Source organism: Hyaena hyaena, unplaced genomic scaffold (genome assembly GCF_003009895.1).
Source record: "Hyaena hyaena isolate Hyena2069 unplaced genomic scaffold, ASM300989v1 scaffold_297, whole genome shotgun sequence".
Taxonomy (NCBI): Eukaryota; Metazoa; Chordata; class Mammalia; order Carnivora; family Hyaenidae; genus Hyaena; species Hyaena hyaena.
This window is the reverse complement of record NW_024080929.1, coordinates 1-20,497: the sequence shown is the minus strand read 5'-3', so window position 1 is coordinate 20,497 and position 20,497 is coordinate 1. Positions and strand designations below refer to the sequence as shown.

General features: G+C 37.4%; 1 pseudogene; it reads right to left on the bottom strand.

Moving 5' to 3' along the window:
• Positions 1-1,021: 1,021 nt before the first annotated feature.
• Positions 1,022-1,466, bottom strand: LOC120241989 (annotated as a pseudogene).
• Between the last annotated feature and the right edge of the window lie 19,031 nt (positions 1,467-20,497).

Sequence of the window (20,497 nt, the reverse complement as noted above, 5' to 3'; positions counted from 1 at the left end):
TCCCAAATTTTCTGATAATTCGGGTTTCTAGAAACTGGTAAAACTGATCACATCCAGCAGCTGTTTCCCCCTTAAGCATTTTCAGTTCCTTAACTCATGGCAGCCAGTTTCTAGAAACTGGTAAAACTGATCACATCCAGCAGCTGCTTCCCCCTTAAGCATTTTTGGTTCCTTAACTCATGGCAATCAGTTTGGAAAGTGTGTGCCAAGTATTTATTTATTTAACTATTAATGAAATACACATTGGGTGATTTCACTTAAATTTTTTCCTTGCAGATTCAAGCGTTACATAATCAATCTCTATCACTCATCATATTAGTTAGGGTAAAATTAAAGCTGCTATAACAAAGGACCCCCCCAGTTGCGAGGCTTACAGAAAAAGATATTTCTCATATAACAACAAACCCAGATACCAGTGGTCCAGACTGACTGGTGGACATTCAGGGACTCTGAGGTTTCTTTATTCTTGTTTTTCTACCATCTCTTAGTAGTCAAATTGAGTCAAATCTGTTCCAACCTTCTGTTTTTAGTAAATACACTTTTATTGGAACACAACTGTTTTTGTTTGCATATGCATTGTCTATGACTGGTTTTGTGGTACAATAGAATTGTGTAGTTGCAACAAAGACTCTGTATGGTCAGTAAAACCTAAAATATTTACTGTTTGGCCCTTTACATAAAAAGTTTGCCCATCGCTATCCAAAAGAATCACCTTTATCAACATGGTCACAATTGGGTCTCAGGCATTTCATGTTAGAATTTAGGGTAAAGCAAACATCTAAGGTTTTTGTTGTCATTTAGTATCTTGGAGATCATGTAGAAATTATGCATATCACACTAATTCACATCCCATTGACCAAAATTAGCCATATGACCCAAGATAACTGCAAGAGAGGTTTGGAAATATATGGTCTAGTTATTCTTGTTCCTATTCCACTGGGGAAATAGGATAACCAGTTTGGGGGGACAATTAGCAGACTGTGATACTTGTATTTCTGTAGCTTTTTAAAATATATAATAATCAACTTATTAACATGTTGATGTAAGCATCTGCAATGGTGACTTCAGTCTCAACTGTTGGCTCAATATTGATGGAAATAATCTGTTTAACAATCTCAGAACAACTGTGCAAATCATCAAGTTGCTTGTGGATCCCCATCTGAAAATGGTCCCCAGTCTTAGAACCTTCATCACAAGGAGTTTTTCTTATACTGATCCTCAAGTCTTGGTAGGGATCGAAATTGGTCCTTTCACTTTGAGATTCTTTTCCTTTGCACCTCTGAGCAAGTTGGCACATACTTCCTCCAAAGATTTTACGTTGCAGCTGGTTAGAGTAATTCTAATTCAGTGAATCGCCACCCTGTTTCCACAGGTGTCTTCCTGGTGTCTTTAAAAGCCATGGCTGAGGCTCTGCTTCCTGACTGACTTGTTCCTCTGGGAGAGTGAACAGCGGTGAGTCAGGAGCAGGACCGTGGGGACTCCAATGTCCCCCTGTAGCTGTGACCATGTCTTCCTCAAAAAGCAAGAAACGAGTAAAATAAAAGATCCTGAATCACAATCTCAACAGGGGTGTGTGCCATTGTGAACCTGATCTATTGAGTGATTTTTCAACGGAAAAGAATAGAAGAAAACTTTGTGTACAATATCCATCATTTCATTGTTACCTACAATTACACTGGCTCTTGTGTGGCGTTGTGTTGAATTTGTACACTTGTAGGGGGTAGCAGGAGATAAAAAGCCAAAGAATAAGTAAGGGTCTCAAGAAGTGCAGGGCTGGTTGGGGCACCTGGGAGGCTCAGTCAGTGGAGCCTCTGACTTTGGCTCAGGTCATGATCTCTGGTTTATGAGTTGAAGCCTCACAATGGGTTTCTGTCAGCACAGAGCCCACTTCAGATCCTCTGCCCCGCTCTTTCTGCCCCTCCGCCACTTGTACTCTCCCCCTAAAAATAAAAAATATTAAAAATATTAAATACACACACACACACACACACACACACACACACACATATATATTCTCCATTACCATCCCCAATCCTCTTAATCAGAATCCCCAGCAGAAGGGATTGTCTAGGTTTAAAAAGAAAAATTAGAAGTGCAGGACTGGATTAATATGAATATGAGGATAAAGAGTAGAGGATTAGAAAAGGATCCATGAATCAAAAAGGCCTCAATTTGAATGTGGCATTATTAGTCACTAGCCGTGACAAGCTCTCAGTTTCAGTATCTTCATCTGTAGAATGAGGATAATAATAACCTAGTGTTTATGGTTGTTGTGATGATTAAATTAGGTGATGCATATGTAAATATGTTATGCAGGGGGGCTGACAAGGGGTTAGGATTTAAAAGTGTAAGTGAATATTATTAGGCAATGAAGTGCAAAGCTGCAAAAAAAGGGGAAATTTACAATTATTAATCATCTACTTTGTGTCAGGAGTTGTGATAGGCAGTTTACTTGTGTTATCTCAATGAATACACTATCCACTGGGGTACATATATGTTTAGCACTTTTAAATTCTTTTCAGTCATTTTTGAACCCATAGGATTGTCATAAAATATTTTAATAGGACAAGTTAGAAACTAGAGAGCATAGAGTAAGAAACTGAGCATGAGTGAAGGGAAGGAGAGAGATCAGATGGGGAAGGGAGAGTCAATTACATTACATTGCTAAATGCCGAAAGTGATGCACTACTTTAATAGTATGAATGAACTCACAGTTACTAATATTGAAGACAAATTAAACTTTATATTAAAAGTCAAATTAAAAAAAACTATAATCGGTTTCTTAGATGACACCTGGAAATTAGTGGGCTTTTTTCTTTGTTTGTAATATACGGAAGGAGTATTGATCTTCTAGCTTGGTTTTGGTTATTTATTCTCATTAAAATTACCTGAATATCATATATATTATGATTAAAATCATCTTTTGCAATTATTTTAATGTATTATTGTAGTTCATCAAATATTTGGCATTAAGAATATTAACATTTCACCTTCAGCTTTCATCATCTTTGAAAAGGTTTATGGTAAGAAAAAATCCTCTTGATTTTTACTTTTGAAGTCTTCACTCTATATTACTACCTGATTGTATGCCCAAACAAAAGAAACTTGCCTTAAAACATTTATTTTTTACAATGTCATAGAGTATAGCTACAAGAAGGACTTTTTTCTGTAGAAAGAGCCAAGTATTATATAGAGGAAAATGTAGAGGTATATTTAAAATACCTTTATTAAAGTTTAATTTTTTGAAAGAAACATAATACTAAGATTATGCAAAATTTTCCTGGTAGTTAAATATGATTTATTAAATAAGCTGGTGTCATCCATCATTAACAAAAACGATGACTGCTCAAATTTGTATTAATGCTAACTCAGGCAGTGAGTGATAATTACTTATGCTTGGAAAAATATCATATTTGCATGGAAAATTTACCTGAAGAGGGTGGACATTCAATAAATATTGTAATAGCCAGCCTCACAAATCACTGCTCCCCAGTGATACCCCTCCTTCCTGGTACTCACAGACTTGTATAGTCTCCTCTCATATTGTACCAGGGTTAGGCTTTATGGCCAAGAGCATATGGCAGAATATGACTTCAGATATTAAGCTGTACAAGACTGTGGCTTGTTTGCTGTTCTGTCTATCTGAGCTCACATACTCTAGAGAGAGCCAAGTCATGAACAGGCCTATGGAGAAGCCCACATGTGATTGTCAGTGAATACTTCAGTCCCTTTAGAAAGTGCATCCCCTGTCATAACTTCACCGCTGCCTTATGGGAAGGCCTGAGCCAAAACCACCCAGCTATACTGATCCCAGATTCCTGATTCTCAGAAACTGTTTGCGATAATCAATGTTTCAAGCCGCTAAATTTTAGCGTCATTTGTTACACAGCAATACAAGATCAATATAAATACGATGGCTTCAGACATGTTAAAGAATTTTTTTTAGACAAGGAAGAAAACACTTGATACATATATAAACACATACCATTTATATCTTATATTTTGCTGTTCTACTGGGCAAACCTAATATTTTGGTGTTGATTGCTTATTATGTCACTTATTGCTTACGATTTGCCAAACTGTATAGTCGGCATTTTATAGACATTATCTCATTTAATGATCACAAAAATCTTGTAATGCAGTATTATCTTCAATTTATAGCTAGGGAAACTGAGACTAAAATTGCTTAAGCAACCTGCCAATAGTTACATACAGAAGTGGTATAGCTGGAACAATCCCTGTTTCCTTTGATTCCGAAGTCTGCCCCTAACAAGTATGCAAAAGAAACCCACCAGATGAGTGCCTCCAGTGTAGCTGGGAGAAGTCCTCCTGCACCCCAAATCATCACCTAATCCTCTACCCCAGTGTTTTCCAAACTTTTTTTTTATTAAGACTCCCAGTAAACTATAGTTTACATTGTGTCCATTGTACATACACACTCTCTCTCTCTCTTTCACTCTCTCTTTCACACGCACACACACACCTGAAATAAACACTCGATAAAATAATACTTCCCCTTATGTACTCTGATATTTTCCATTCTAGTCTATTTTAATCAGTTTGATTATAACGCTGCTGGTCTCAATTTCTTAAATGTCAAATCTTCATTTAAAAATTTTCATTTCTGGCTGATCTTGGAAACTTTTCTTCAAAGGTAAATTCTCATATTTAAACAATGTTTTTTTAAGTATTTATTTTTGAGAAAGTGAGGGACACAGCACAAGTTGGGGAAGGGCAGAGAGAGAGAGAGAGAGAGAGACCAAATCTGAAGTAGACTCCAGGGTCTGAGCTGAGCTGTCAGCACAGAGCCCAACATGGATCTTGAACCCATGGACCACTAGATCATGACCCAAGCTGAAATCAGACACTTAAGTGACTGAGCCACCCAGGGGCCCCAAAAATGCTTTTGTTAGTGTGAATGTGGCATAAAGCTATATATAAATGTTCGCTTTGTGTTATAAGTTAAATTCATTCATTTGAAAGGTAAGCACATATGCTGGTACCAATATTGAAAACTTTTTAAAAATGTAAATGCCTTTAGGTGAGGCCTGTTTTCTCTAGTTTATCACAAGCCTCACAAACCCTACTACTTAACATCCATATATTTCCCTCATTTTTATGATCTCTTAGATACCTGAAGGCACTTAATCTTTCAGCTTCTGTTACCTTGTTTTAGAGCAGTGGTTACCCAGGTAGGCAGTCTCATTCCTAGTGGATGTTTTAGAAATGGAGGGAATGGCATTTTCCTTTAGTTGTCCTAGTGCTTGGGGATGGACCTGGCATTTGACGGGTGGTGACCGGGGATTTATTGTATTGCTCTGCAAACAGGGGATAAGCCTACCCAATGAAGATTTTCCCTGTATCTCATATGACTTTTAAACACTCTCAGACATTTATGTAGGGAAACCCCTAAAATAATGTGGGCCTAGAATATAACTCCATTTTTTATATGAACACAAAGAGTTGTGTTTTTTTTTTTGTTTTTACAAAGAGTTTTTTAAGTTTATGTATTTATTTTGAGAAAGAGACAGAGACAGTATGAGTGGAGGAGGGGTAGAGAGAGAGAGAATCCCAAGCTGGCTCCTCACTATCAGCACAGAGCCTGATGCAGGGGTCAATCTCAAACTGTGAGATCATGACCTGAGCCGAAAGTCAAGAGTCAGATGCTTAACCGACTGAGCCACCCAGGCACCCCACAAAACATTTTTTATACAGCTTTAATATATGCTGACCTTTCCAGAAATGCAACTACTGTATACATCAAGGGGAGATATTACTTTATTTTGTTTAGAACTTCATCTAGGGTAGTTTACCATTTCCAAGAATCATGTAATTAATCCATGCTAATGCCCACTGGTGGTATCTGAGTTGTCAATACAATATCCCTATGTTAATCTGCATTTGTAGTCGGCAAACACGTGGCAATTCTGTCACATGCATGGTAATTCTATGGATATATTTCCATAGCTCTTATTTTGCAGGGTCAATTATAAAGAAACAGTAGTGAAAATACTCAGTTCAATATTATTTTATTTATGTGAAATTTAAACTTCTTACATCTGACTACTTCATTATGTCTTGCAGTGTATTCATGCCTGAATATACTGAATATGTGATGTATGATATGAATATGTGATGTATCATATTTACATATTATCATATTAAGAAAGCTTTTTCTGGTGTTTCTCTTTTATGCCTTATTTATCTAAAAAATTTTTAAGTTTATTTATTTTGAGAGAGATAGAGACGGAATGCACAAGCAGGGGAGGACAGAGAGAAAGGGAGAAAGATAATTCCAAGCAGGTTCTGAACCATCAGCACAGAGTCTAACGCAGGGTCTGACCCCACAAACCATGAGGTCATGACCTGAACTGAGATCACGAGTCAGTTGCTCAACTGACTGAGCCACCCAGGCACTCCTCTTTTATGTTTTAGTTAAGACACTATATTGATATTTTGAAATTTTCTGTGTAGACAAGTTGTATATTTTATGGGTTTCTTGAAGAGAACATTACAAAATATTTAAGACAAAGAGGCATTGGTCTGATAGAGGTGAAAAACCACTAAACTATAGCTATGCAACACCGTTACTTGAGCAGTTATTTAAATACACAGGTTTGTAGGCCACAACTAAGGCCTACTGAATTAGAACCTGTGAGGGCTAGGCCCAGCAATTCACCTTTCTAATAAACTCCTGTCATGATTCTGACATTGTCTTTGTGAAATCAGTTCACGAACTGGCATTTGAAAACATTCATCTTGATGTCATCATCTTCTGCCTTTATATTCTTGTGATCTTAATCCCACCTTCATCTCTTTGTAGGAAAGGAAATAAATTATTCCTTCCTACTTTTATTCTAAACATCTCTCCACTGGTTCCTTTATCTCTGTCTACATGTGTGCTTAAAGAGTCAGTGGCTTAAAGAAGTCCTTCTTTGACCCCATTTTCTTCCTAAAACTACACTTTTATCATTCACATTTAATGCCCTGAATGAATGTCTTGAAAGAGTTGTGTATCATCTCTTATCTCCACTAATATTTCTCTGTTCTCAGCGACATGTAATACATCTTCTGCCCTCACCACTTTAATGAAACTATCTTTCAAACTGTTCTGACAATACAATTACATTTTCTCGGTTCTCGTGCTGCTCAATTTCTTTGCAGCAACATACACTTTTGAATACCTCATTCTGCTGGAAAATTTTCTTGGTTTCTAGAACACTGGGCTCTCCTAATTCTCCTCTTACCTCTGTGATAAACACTGGTACAATTTCCTTTTCTGACTCATCATGTATCCACTCATTATAGATTCTTTCAAAGATTCAGTCCCCAGATTAGTTTTCTGTACATATATGTCCCCCATAGTGTGTTATTGGTCATTTGTGTTTAGGATCCAGACCTATATTTTCACTTTCCTTCTGGAAATTTATTTATACACAACACAATATATCTTCTAGATATCTCAATTTTATTTAAAACTGAACTCATCTTTCTTCATAAAGCAGCCAGAGTTCCTTTCTCTTAGGTTAGCTAATGTCACCCCCGAATTACTCAGACTTGAAACTTCAGTCAAGGTAAACAACTGTTTCTCATCCTTCATGTATAACATTTAACAAATTCTACTGATTCTTCTACATTTCCTATAAATTTTAAAAATTCCTACTGTATCTGTCATCATTTCAACCACCTGTTTACCCTTCCACTTTGACTCTGGCCTTCTAACTAGTCTCCCTTCCTCAAAACTCTCTTGTTCCCATCTATAGCTCAGCATCTAACTAATTGGCTTCCATACCCAGGCTGGCAGTGTTTTGTTTGGCGTTGTATAATGATTATTTATTTATTTTCAGAGAGAGAGAGAGAGAGAGAGAGCAAGAGAGAGACCAAGCAAAAGAGGGGGAGAGAGGGGGCGAGACAGAATCCCAAGCAGGCTCTGCACTGCCAGCACAGAGCCCAATGCCAGGCTTGGCCTCTCAAACTGTAAGATCATGACCTGAGCCAAAATTAAAGTCAGATGCTTAACCTAGTGAGCCACCCTGGCACCCCCAGGCTGTCAGTGTTTGACTTCACCATTCATTGCATGACCTTGAACAAGTTACTTAGTCTCTGAATGTGCTTTAATTTTCTTTATCTATAAATTAAAGCCAACAAGAGTATCTACCACATACAATATTTTGAGGAAGAGAAGAGATGGTATATATATATATATATTGCTCCAAAAAGCACCTGAAACAGGCTAAGAACTCTTTAACTGTCCACTGTTATTAACTCTTTGACTCACTAGCATTTTTACCCAGGTTTATATTTTCCATTGAAAAGTTCCTAGTGTACTCTTAGAAATCATTGCAATTGTAAGCAGCATTAATTATTTAGGGTCATTTGATATGATGTTTTGCATAAATTATGAGGAAATAGATTGCCTTTCACTTTGCTCCCTTTGAAGTTTTTGATAAACTATATCATAATGTAAACTATATTGTAATGTAAATTACTCTCCTTTCAGGTCAGAACATGTTAATTATTCCTATCTTATAATATTATTTGCATTTATGGGATCACTTATAGTTCATCTTTGAAATCTGACTGATTGATGTGACCTCACACTTCTGAGTAAGGAACAGAGTACTTCATGAAGTCAATAACCATTTCTTTGATGTGTACTCTCAGTTTTGCCTTATATGCTGTGCTTTTCGCTCTCAGCTAATGAAATTGCTTCTTGGAAGGCAAAGAAAAAAATGTAACTAAAATCCAGAACTGTGGTGCTGGCTTTGAGAATGATATTCTGTGAAAAGTCCTATATCTGGTAGACTAGGGAAGTCTGTTTTTTTCAGTGTGTGTGTGTGTGTGTGTGAATATTTACATAAGCTCTTTGTTGTGTGCTTCTCTTCTACATTGATTTCTCTGATCATTTTATATGTAGTTTATGCAGTGCAAGTTGACTTTTTCAGGGTAAGTCCATTTCTTTTCTTTGATTAAGTTTGAGTTTTATATTCAGGGTGGATGGGTTCCCACTTCTACCCTCACACTCTTGTCCTGGACAAACTATGGGTTTTGAGTAGACGGAAGTTAGATGTGAGTTCACAGAGCTCCGTGCTCAGTATAGCTGGCCCCATGATCCATTTAGTGTTCAAACATGGCTATGAGCAAGAGGCAAAATACAATGCATTTGCCTTGTTGCCCTTTAAAGTGTTAAAAATAAAACAACAGGCCCAAAATGGAGTCACTTATGCTAAGCTGTATGTCACCAAACCTAGACTTAATTGCAATTTCAGTTCTTTCATAACTAGAATCTCAAACCAGTCAATCAAGAATCTCTTGATAAGCACTCGTTAGGTAATCTGCTTGATAGACCCTTGCCATCCCCTAAAAGAAAGCAATCTTGCAGTAAACAACCCATTTTTTTGGCCCAGTAGAACTTCTTTGTTCCTGCTCCCTTCTGCCTATAAATGGTTTTCATTTTGTATAGTTCCTCAGAGCTTCTGGATACCTGCTAGATTAGACGCTGATTGATTCATGAATCATTGAATAAATCTAATAAGATCTTTAAAATTTATGCAGCTGAATTTTGTTTTGTTAACGACAATTTTAAGAGTGTTTTCACAAACAGGTCAGCAGGATGGTAGGAAAAAATGGAGAGTTGAGGAGAGGAATGAAAGACAGAGGGCTGGGGAGAGATCAGCAGATGGAGAAGAGGGCAAAGGTGTATTGCAGAAGAAACTTCTCAGCCTCCTCAGCTGGTTCTTGGAAGATCTGTTGTTTTATGTGTCTCCATACAAGAGGATGTGGCCAGATCTTAGGTATAGACTCTCTTCAACCACTGAGAGCAGCTTTGAAAAACAACCAATTTCTTTTTTTTAATAGTTTATTGTCAAGTTGGCTTCCATACAACACCCAGTGCTCATCCCCACAAGTGTCCTCCTCCATGCCCATCACCCGCCTTCCCCTCCCCCCACTCCATCTGCCCTCAGTTTGTTCTCAGCATTCAAGAGTCTCTCATGGTTAGCCTCCCTCCCTCTCCCCCACTATTTTTCCCCTTCTTCTCCCCCATGGTTCTCCGTTAAGTTCCTCCTAATCCTCCTATACGTGCAAACATACGGTATTTGAAAAATAACCAATTTCTTAATGCAGTATAAGAGATCTTTAAAATTACTATACTCTTGACTTTACCTGAAATCTTTTCTCCTAGAATATATATCCTTACACCTCACCCCTACCCCTCAATTCCTTCCTTTTTTTTTTTTTTTGTTGTTGTTGTTATTGTTGTTACTCACTCCCCTGGCCTTTTGCTTGGCCTCTCTCTCTCTCTCTCAGGTCCCCTGACCTGTTGCTAAAGAAGCTGTGATCCCTGCTTATTAGTAGCTGCTAAGGCATCAGGAAGGGAAGCAGTGGGTGGGGGCCTACCCATATGGTGCATTGAGGTCAAAATATGAATATCATGGAGAAAAATGATGATAGTGTTGCCCCTTATCTTTTTAGAACTATATTGTAAAAAGACCTTCTTCAACTTCCCCATGCATCATTTTCCTCCCACAACTTGTTTGCCTCACTTCTCATTCACTGCTCACCAGCAATCACTCACTAAGCTGGTTGACCAGCTGTCTCCTCTCTTGCCCCTTTATAATCTACCGGGCCCTTCCTTTGCATAGTCATTAACATGGAAAGTATACTTTTACATCATCGAAGCTAATGAAAAAGCAGAATGATTACATGGTCTTTGATTGATGAGGCAGTCATGTTAGTTAAATCAAATTTGCAAGTAGACAGACTGTTGAAGCATTTATTTAAGAAGAGAAATTAAAAAAAAAAAAAAAGAAGAGAAATTCACAGGGCACCTGGGTGACTCAGTCAATTGAGTGTCCAACTTTTGATTTTGTCTCAGATTGTGATCTCATGGTTCATGGGATGGAGCCACACATCTGGTTCCATGCTAACAGTGCAGAGCGTGCTTGGGATTCTCTTTCCTCTCTCTCTGCTTTCCCCCCATGCCCTGCTCATGCTCTCTGTCTCAAAATAAATAACTATTTAAAAAAAGAAGTGGTACGTGAAACATTCTGTACTATGGAGTGCCTCATTCATGTGCTTTAAGCAGCTCCTCCAAAAGCTGAAGACATGGCCTATGACAAAAAGTTGATCGTCTAGTTGGTGCAATTGAACATAAACAATGGGAAAGATTTTAAAAATGAAATATCAACATCTGTAGGACGATTTTGTAATAAATTTTCTCTGTCATAAAGGTAGGCCACTCTGTTGGGATCAATGAAGGAAGATATCTGATGGGTTCCAGTTAGACTTTGAAGAAGTACTACATGGAATCGGATGAATTTAGAGAGAAAAGAACAGAGAGCTTAGGACTGAACCGTGGTGAATTCCAAAAGTCAATGGGTAAATTTAGATTTGGATTCAATACTATTTAGTGATTGGTCACTGTGTGCTAGGCTTGGTATTTTTACATATGAGATCTCATGTAATTGTCATCAGAGCTTTGGGATGATATTGATTCTCAGAAGGATTATGTAGCTAGACCAAGATCACGCAGTTGGAAATTGATAGTTTAGATTCTAATGCTTGATAGTTTATTCTAAATCCAGTGATTTTTCCAACAAAAAGGAAAAATAAACAGAGAAATAAAATCTTGAAAGGTAGACCAGACAATGAAGATAAGAATGAAGCAATCTGAGAAGTGACCATTGAATTTAGCTAAGAAACATGTTTTTGGTTTTTGTTTTTTTTAAGTGAGGAATCCATATGGAAGCAAGCTAACAGGTACTTGCTGACTCTCACATGGGGAGAATGTTTTGTTGAAACTTCAGGAACATTTCTGCATTATTTGCATTAAGAAGGATTAAATACAAATGATTCAGGCTACAGTGTTTCCTTCGGTAGGTTATGATTAGTGTCTTTCTCCAATAAAGATGTCTGTAAATTGAATTCACAGTACTATGATTTCTATATGTAATGTACATTTCCATTGCATTCTGACGACTTGAGATCTGTCATGAGGAAAAAAAGAAAATAATTAGTAATCAGCAGTGGGAGTTTAATATTTTAATTCTCCAGCTGTTGTGCAAAATGTCTTTGTGCATGTAGATTCAGTTAATCATAAAGTAGGTAATCCGAACAAAGCAGCTGCATTATACAGCCTTTCAATATGCACTGTAGGTGAAAATGGATAGGTTCTTTACTTTATTCCCACTATTCAGGAGGACGACAGATAGCAAAAATCTTTCAAACAAAAGATTCTTAATATTGACAAGGAAATATTAAGAGAAACCTCATGGCCATGGTAGAACTATAGGATATATTGAAATTATAGGATATAAATTGAGATAATTACAAAGGAAATATTATAATTTGACTGTCTACAATTAAAAAATAAATGTATACAAATCGAAACTTTTGCCCGTCTAAATGAATGATAAGCAAAATTTAAGAGCTAATGACAATCTGGGGTAAAATTTTCACAAATATATGGCAGACAAAGGGCTGATGCATTTAATATGTAAAGAAATTTTGCAGATCAGTGACAATGAAAAAAATTTTTTATACAACATACATATAAAGAACTCAACAGTTGAAAGTACAAACAACCTAATAATAAAATGGGCAGAGTACTCCAACTAGTACTTCACTGAAGAAGATATATGGAGAGCAAAGAAGCGCATGAAAAAATCCTCAACATCGTTAGTCACTAAGGAAATGTGTATTCAATCCACATTGAGATCCTACTACATACCTGTTAGAATGGCTAAACTTCAAAAGACTCATTATACCAAGCATCTGCAAGGATGTGGAGTGGGGACATGAGATATTTGCACATTGCTGAAGAGAATGCAAAATTGTGCAGGCACTTGGAACAAGTTTGCCACTTCTCTTAAAAGTTAAATGTATACTTATCATGATCTAGCCATTCTATTCACAAGTATTTACATAAGAGAAATAACAACTTATCATCCTGTAATTACCTGTACATGAATATTCACAGCAGTTTTATGTGTTCATTGGCTCAATTGGAGTGATGGCTTCATGCTTGCATAGATATATCAAAATTTATCAAATTGTACACTCTGTGAAATTTCTTGTATGCCAATTATAGTTGAATACAGTTGTTTAAAAAAAAAAAAAGTATAAAAAAATGTGCCCTGACAACAGTTCACCCCCATTGGGGACTAGGACCTCACACCATGCAGAACCTAGAATTGTGAAGATGGAAAGCACAAAGTCCTCCTCATTGGAAGTGATGATAACAAGACCACTCCTGCTTTGATCCCCTGTTTTTTTGGACTCATTGACTTTAGCCTTCCTCTTGAGGATGCAATGCCACAGAGGTCTCTAATTTACTACATTTACTACTTCTTGGAAGATGGCACTACTTTGCAGAGCATTGTATCCAGGCTTTTCCTTTAGCTGGAAAGACTATTCCAGTGCTCTATAAAGCCAGTTCACTCTGGATGGTACAGTAATGCAGTATTAACTATGGATACCAAGGTCATGGATCTGTTTCTGTACCTCCTTTGTTTTGAATTGTACATTGGTGATATGTTGGATGCTGTATTGTTTAGGGTTCCATGCCCATCGACTGAGCTTCCCTTAAGTCCCTGGATGGTAGTGCTGCCTGAGGCTTTTCAGACAGGAAAGGCAAACCCATACCTGGAATAGATATATATCCCTGTGAGAACAAATCATTGACTTTTCTTATATAGATTGGACTTGATGTAGATGACTTGCCACTAAGTGGCTGGCTGGTCTGAGATATAGAGCCATAACAGGAGCTCAGCATTTGATCTGTTGCTGAAAGGATAGCAATTCAGAGATATCACTAGCTACGCTAGTTTTGGAAAATAGAAGCATATGCTGTTAGGCCTATATATATAGCCTTCATCTTTGCCAGTCTCTTATCATGCCCATTGTGCCATTTCCAGGGTGACTGATGACAATGGCTAGCTGATGACAACTGGCTGAGTTATTTTGTCTGCTTGGTTTTTCAGTGTGTCTTCCATGGTGGATGCATTCTGCTGGACATTAATGTGTAATACAAAAAAATCTGAATATTTTCTGCCCACTCCCTTTGTTCATATGCCTCTATTCCAAACCTTTTTGGGTCTGATTTTCCAGTCTTTTCCTTCCAGGCTCCTGACCAGATGGCCAGAAATTTATCATTTCCTTTACACACTTTTTTTCTTGCTCTTTCTAATAATTTGGATGTAAATATATTCTATTTCCATTCTTTTAGTGGTTACTATTAAAAATTTACAATGAATACTCACTGGAACCTAAAGTTAATAACTATTTTTAGGCTTCTCCTGAATCGTTTGACTCTGACCACTTAATCTCCATCTCACATGTTACAACTGTCCTGTATTTTAGTTTTACCTTATTTTTCTTTTTACTCTCTGGATAAGATGATATTATTTTTTTATTCAATTAACATTTGTTTATAATTATACAACTCCTTGTTCTTTTCTCATCATTCCTTTTTGTGTCTTGAGCCTTCCTTCTGGAAATCGTCCTTTTCTTTATTCTGGAAGTACATCTTTTAAAATTCCCTTTTCGTGGTCTGTTTTATGCAAATTCTTTCCGTTTTTGTTTTTCAGAAAAGTGAAGTTTAAAAAAATTAGAAAGAGAGTGTGAACAGGGCAGGCAGAGAGAGAGAGAATCTTAAGCAGATTTCATGCTCAACGGGGAGCCCAACTCGGGGCTCAATCCCATTACCCTGGGATCATGACCTGAGCTGAAATCAAGAGTCAGATACTCAACCAAGCCACCCAAGTCCCCCTCATAAAAGTGAATTTTAAATGAGAGCTAATCTGAATATCAGATCATAAATTAAGAGTTTGTTACCCTGCCATGTTTGCTGTTATTAGTCTGGTGAAGTCTGTGAGTTTAATAGTCATTCATTCAAGGTATTTTTTCTTTACTCTCTGGCTGTCTTTAACATCTTTTTGGTTGGGTATTCTGCAGATTCACTGTAACATGTCAGATGCAGACTTTTAAAAATTCATCCTGCTAGTAACTTCATTGTGTTTCTTCAACCTGAAGGTATCAGTCATGATCTTGTTGACTCTTATCTCTCTCTCATTCTCCAAATTCACGTTTTCTGGGACTTTGTTCACATACCCATTGGATCTTCCCATTATATTTCCATGTTTCTAAACTTCTCTTTTAATAATTTTCAGTCTCTTTGTCTTTCTGAACTGTAGTTTTGGGTAATTTTTTCAGATTTATCAGTTCTACGATCTGCCCTTTATTAGTGTCTATCCAGTTGTTTCGTCTGTTTATTGGGATTTAATATTTTAGCTCACGTTTTTCATTCTAGTTGTTTTATTTGGTTTTGAAATATAGCTGGCCTTTAAAAATAATGTCATTTTCCTCGATGAAGTTTTGATTATTATTATTTATTTCTCAAATGCATTTTCTCTATTTTCTATGCTGTATCCATTAATTTCAGTATTTCATGTCCTTGAGGATCTAATTTTATTGTTTATTTTATCTGCTTACTCACTGCCGTGGCTAATTTGATCGTCTGCCCTATAGTTTGGGGCTGTGTGGTCACGTGCATGAGGCTTTATCTGTAGAAATCCATAAACTTGCAGGTCCATGGTTCATTCTTTCACAGAAATTTGTATTTGTTTCTGCTAGCCACATCAGGGCCCTAATGATTGAGGGCCACATTAAGTTAATTTCTTAGCGTGGGGCTTTTAGGATCATGTAAAAAGTGTCACTTTAGCCACAAACTGGTTTCATTGGCCTGTGGTTTTGAATTCTCAGAGGAGATATTTTTCCATCAAAGGCTAAGTTGGAACAGACAAGAATTCTTTTCAGCTTTCTTACTTTGCTAGTGGGTGGATTTTTTTCCAGTCTGCCATTTCGTTGAGGTGTGAAACTTTGAGATTCCTAGTTTTATGTGGTGTCTCGATTCCCACTATCCACTTTATACAAACTTTGTTTTCTATTTGGCTGTTAAGCCAAATATTTTGGATTTTTTTATAGTAGTAAATCGCTTCTGAGCAGCTGCAATTTCATAATCGGCTTATCTCAGATTTCTGTGTGTGTGCTTGTGCACAGGCATGTGTGTGTGTGTGTGTATTTGTATGTGAGTGTATGTGTCTCTCTCTTTTCTTCTCCTTCTCTCTTCTTCTCCTTCCCCCAATCCCTCTCACTAACTTCCTCCATTGCTCTAAAATTTGCTCTCTTTCTTGGGATCATATGCATGAATATTTTTTAACTTTATAGTTTGATCAGCTACGAATTTAATAGCATGCTTATTATATTTTAATCCAGAATTTCTTGGAGTTTTTAATGGATTTTTTCAAGATGTCCAATCTGCTATATTTCTAGGAACAGAAGTTGACATGCATGACCTTTTAAAATAAAAAGTAATAAAATTAATTAACAGCATATATACTAACTCAATATTATGAGTTAAGCAAATTTTTCTTGACTTCAATCTATATGGTAATAACACCAGGCAGTGATAGAGGACCTGAAACTTTTTCAAAGCATTTTCATATTTTATCTAAATTTGACTCTCTCATAACATTCGTAAGGTTGAATATCTGTACTAGAGAGGTGAAGTTACTTGTCAAGGTCATATAGCAAGTTAGCAAGAACTCAGACCATTAGATGCTAAGACCATTACACTCTTATCTGTGTACAGATTGTTCACAAAGTAGGAATGTTTGTCTCTACACTGAAAAAACCTTTGATGTCAGAAATCCAGAGAGCCACACGTAAATCTTCCTACTGAAAGCACATTTTGAACTCCAAAGTTTGTGCTTTAGGATTGGAATATAAAAAAGAAACTATGCTGGAGGCCCTGGCTACAGCTTTCTCTGGGTTATAAAGGCAGAACAATTTGTTTATACTTCTCTCTTGGTATGCATCATGTTATATCCTATATTATCATTACTTATCTAAACAAATAAAACTTGGAAGTGTTAAGAATCAACTGCCCTTCTGTCCCTAAGAACTTTAATCAACAAAATCACCCAGGCTAAGCCTTGTGTCCCCGCTTTTCAATATGCATAGGTATCTTTAGGCCAACCTTTCAGTCACAGTCGCATTCTGCATGGCCTGACATGCAGATGGGTATTTCTTTGAATATAATCCTGAAGGAATGATGTTTCCTTTTTATCTGAAATTTTAACCTCCTTGGAAGTTATGCTGACGCAAACACAGCTGGGCAAGACCAAAGATATTTTTTGTAGGTAAATAGTATGAGTTGGTTACAAACTAAACAAATCTATGTAGGTGGTCCCCATAAGCTCATTTGCTTGAGACTTGTCAGCTTATCTTGTCCGTGCTTGTAGGAGATGCATAGGAACTGAATCCTCCCTATAAAAATGGATGAGGTGATTGGAAGATATTCCTGAAGGCAAGTGGGAGGGAGAGGCCTGAGTTGCAGGGAAGGAAGGAAGAAAGACTAAGCTATGATGTTTTTATTTTCCTTTAGTTTGCTGGAAAGGGGATACAGGTACAAAGGCTTGCAAAATGAGTTTATGTCTCTTTAATTGGGAAGCCATCGATTAGGTAAAATTGGCAAATATGGATTGCATTACTATAACAGTTTAAAATTTTTTAATGTTTATTTTTTGAGAGAGAGAGAGACTGTGAGCAAGGAAGGGGCAGAGAGTGAAGGAGATGTAGAATCTGAAGCAGGCTCCAGTCTGAGTTTTGAGCACAAAGCCTCATGCAGTCTTGAACTTAGGAACCGTGAGATCATGACCTGACCTAGTGTTGGAAGCTTAACTGACTGAGCTACCCAGGCTCCCTTACTATGTGGTTTAGATAGGATGTTCTCTGGATCTTAAATACTGAATTTTGGAACATGGCTCAATGTATTATTGCTTAATATATAATATAGCAATAATAATATAGTAACAACTAATATTTATTGAGCACTTACTATGTGAAAGCTACCATTCTAATTCTGTTACATATGTTAACTAAGTTAATTTTCAGAACAACTATTAGGTAATAATGGTGTCTATATTAATATTGTCTATGTTAGTATCCATATTTCACAGATGAGGAAGTGGGGTCTCAGGTTAAGTAAATTGTTAAGGTTATAAATCTAGAAAACAAAGCTAGAATTTGAGCTCAGACATCTGTTTTCTGTCCTCTTTGTCATCTCCATTCCTTTAGAATTCTTATTTTAACCTTTGCCTTGTTGGGACACCTGGTCGGCTCAGTCAGTAGAGCCTGCAACTCAGGGTCATGAGTTAAAGCCCTGTGTTGGATGTGGAGCCTACTTTTTAAAAATATGGTAACCTAACCTTCTCCTTACTCTTACATGAAATCTCTGCTGCTTCTGTAGATAGAGGTGCTATGGTGCCCACTTAATGCGGATTCACATTCAAACTGTCTTTAGAAAGCTATTGGGAAGTGCCAGTAACCACAAAGCAGTTTCCACATTCTGGGTGAGTTTCAACTGTTCATCAAATAATCCATCAAAAATAGCTAATAGTTAGAGATCCTGAGAGATTACACTTGTATAGTAAGAGTCTGATGATGTAAGTTATCTTGGTTCCATTGAACGTTATCTGCATTTGTCTTAAAGAAGAGGGCACAGGAGGCATGGACACTTTTCCAGTGCAAGGCTCTGAGTTTAGGAAGTTCTTTCATCATTTAGACCTTTCTTTTGGTCCTTCATTCAGCAAATATTTCTTGTGTACCTACTATTTTCCAGGCACTATGCTAGGCACTGAGGGCATTTTGGCAGGCACAGCCTAGTCTGTCACCGCCTCTCATAGCATTTGTAGTCAAACACAGGAAGCAGAAAATCTAATAACCCCACCAACACATGTGTAATTACAAACTGAGACATGTATCACAAAGGAAAGGAATGTGGGACTACAGAGGAGATACTATCACGGAGAGAATATGGCCTCATCTGGAGGCTTAGAAAACACTTGTCTAAGGAGATGACATTCCAGGTAGAGAAAGCAGCATGCAAAGGCCCTGTGACCCTTGTTGTTAGAGCTTAGAATGAGAAATAGATAAATGATTTATTCATAGAACAACAACTCTAGATACAACTGTATACTATTCATAATTTTCAGAGTTAGACATGCTCTTCTAGCTTCTTGTTGGCAAACAAACAAAAAAGACTTTCTTTTGGTAATTGGTAAACTCAATTTTTATTTTGGTAAGATCCTCAGATTAAGGAAACTTTCTCATTTATCCATCAAGTTTTCTTCTCCAGCTCCCTTTCTTCCCTCCCTCCCTTTCACCTTGACACAAAGATTTATTGGATGTCTGTAATATGCCTGCACTAGTATTCTTCTCTTCAACAAAATTCTTGTTAGAGTAGTCTACACGTGCTGCCTCCATTTTCTCACATTCTTGACCCATTGCATTCTGTTCTCTATCCCCATTATGTTCCTGGAACTGCCAAATCTAGAATTCAATTTCTTAGCTCTTCATTGTACTTCATTTATCTCCAGGCTTTTAGCCCTGCTGTTCAAACAATCACAAAACCTCTTCTCATTGGTCTTCTGTGACACAGTTCTCTCTCTCTTCTTCTACCTCTCTTAGTAGTTATTTGTCTTTTTTTTCCTGGCTCTGCTTTCTCTACCCAACACTTCAATGTGGTTGCTTTCCAATTCCTCATTTTCATGCTTTATTTCTCCTTACATGTGTATTCTCTCAGGGTAATCCTATCTACTTCTGTGAAATCCATAGGAATCTGTAGATTTCTCCAGTAGCCTCCTTTGTCTGGGGTTTGAACTCTTTGTACCGAGGAATGTGTTATCTCTCCCTGTTTTCCTGCGGATACTTCATATCTAGTATGTTTGAATGTGAAACCATTCTCCCATTTTTCCTCCCTTCAATTCAATCCCTACCATAAATCCACAGTGATCTTTGTAAAATACAAGTCTGGTTGTTAATCATGTCTCTGCTGGAAAGACTGCAGTGATTTCACTTGCTATCCTAAGTATCTTGTAGTTACACTGTAGTTTCATCTCCACCCCTTTCCCATACCAAACCGCTATCCAAACCCAAAACCTATCTGAAGCCTTTGCATGGGCTGATCTCTCTACTGGGAATGCCTCTTTCCCATTTTTCTTTTTTTGCTTACATTTCATCTTAATATTTATTTATTTATTTATTTATTTATTTTTTTTACAAATAGTTTATTGTCAAATTAGTTTCTCATTCCTTGCCTTTTCTAAACTGCATTTTTAAAAAGCTGCTTTTTGAGAGAGAGAGAGAGTGTGTGTGTGTGTGTGTGTGTGTGAATGGGGAGAGGGAGGGAGGCAGGGAGGACAGGGATCCAAAGCGGGCTACGTGTTGACAGCAGTGAGCCTGATGTGGGGCTCGAACCCATGAACCATGAGATCATGGCCTGAGCCGAAGTCGGAGGCTCAACTGACTGAGCCCCCCTGAGGCACCCCTTCCTTGCCTTTCTAACTTCTGGTGGCTCCTGACATTCCTTGGCTGTTGGCCACACCGCTCGTTTCTGCCTCTGTTCTCTCACTGACTTCTGCTCCGTGTGTGTTAA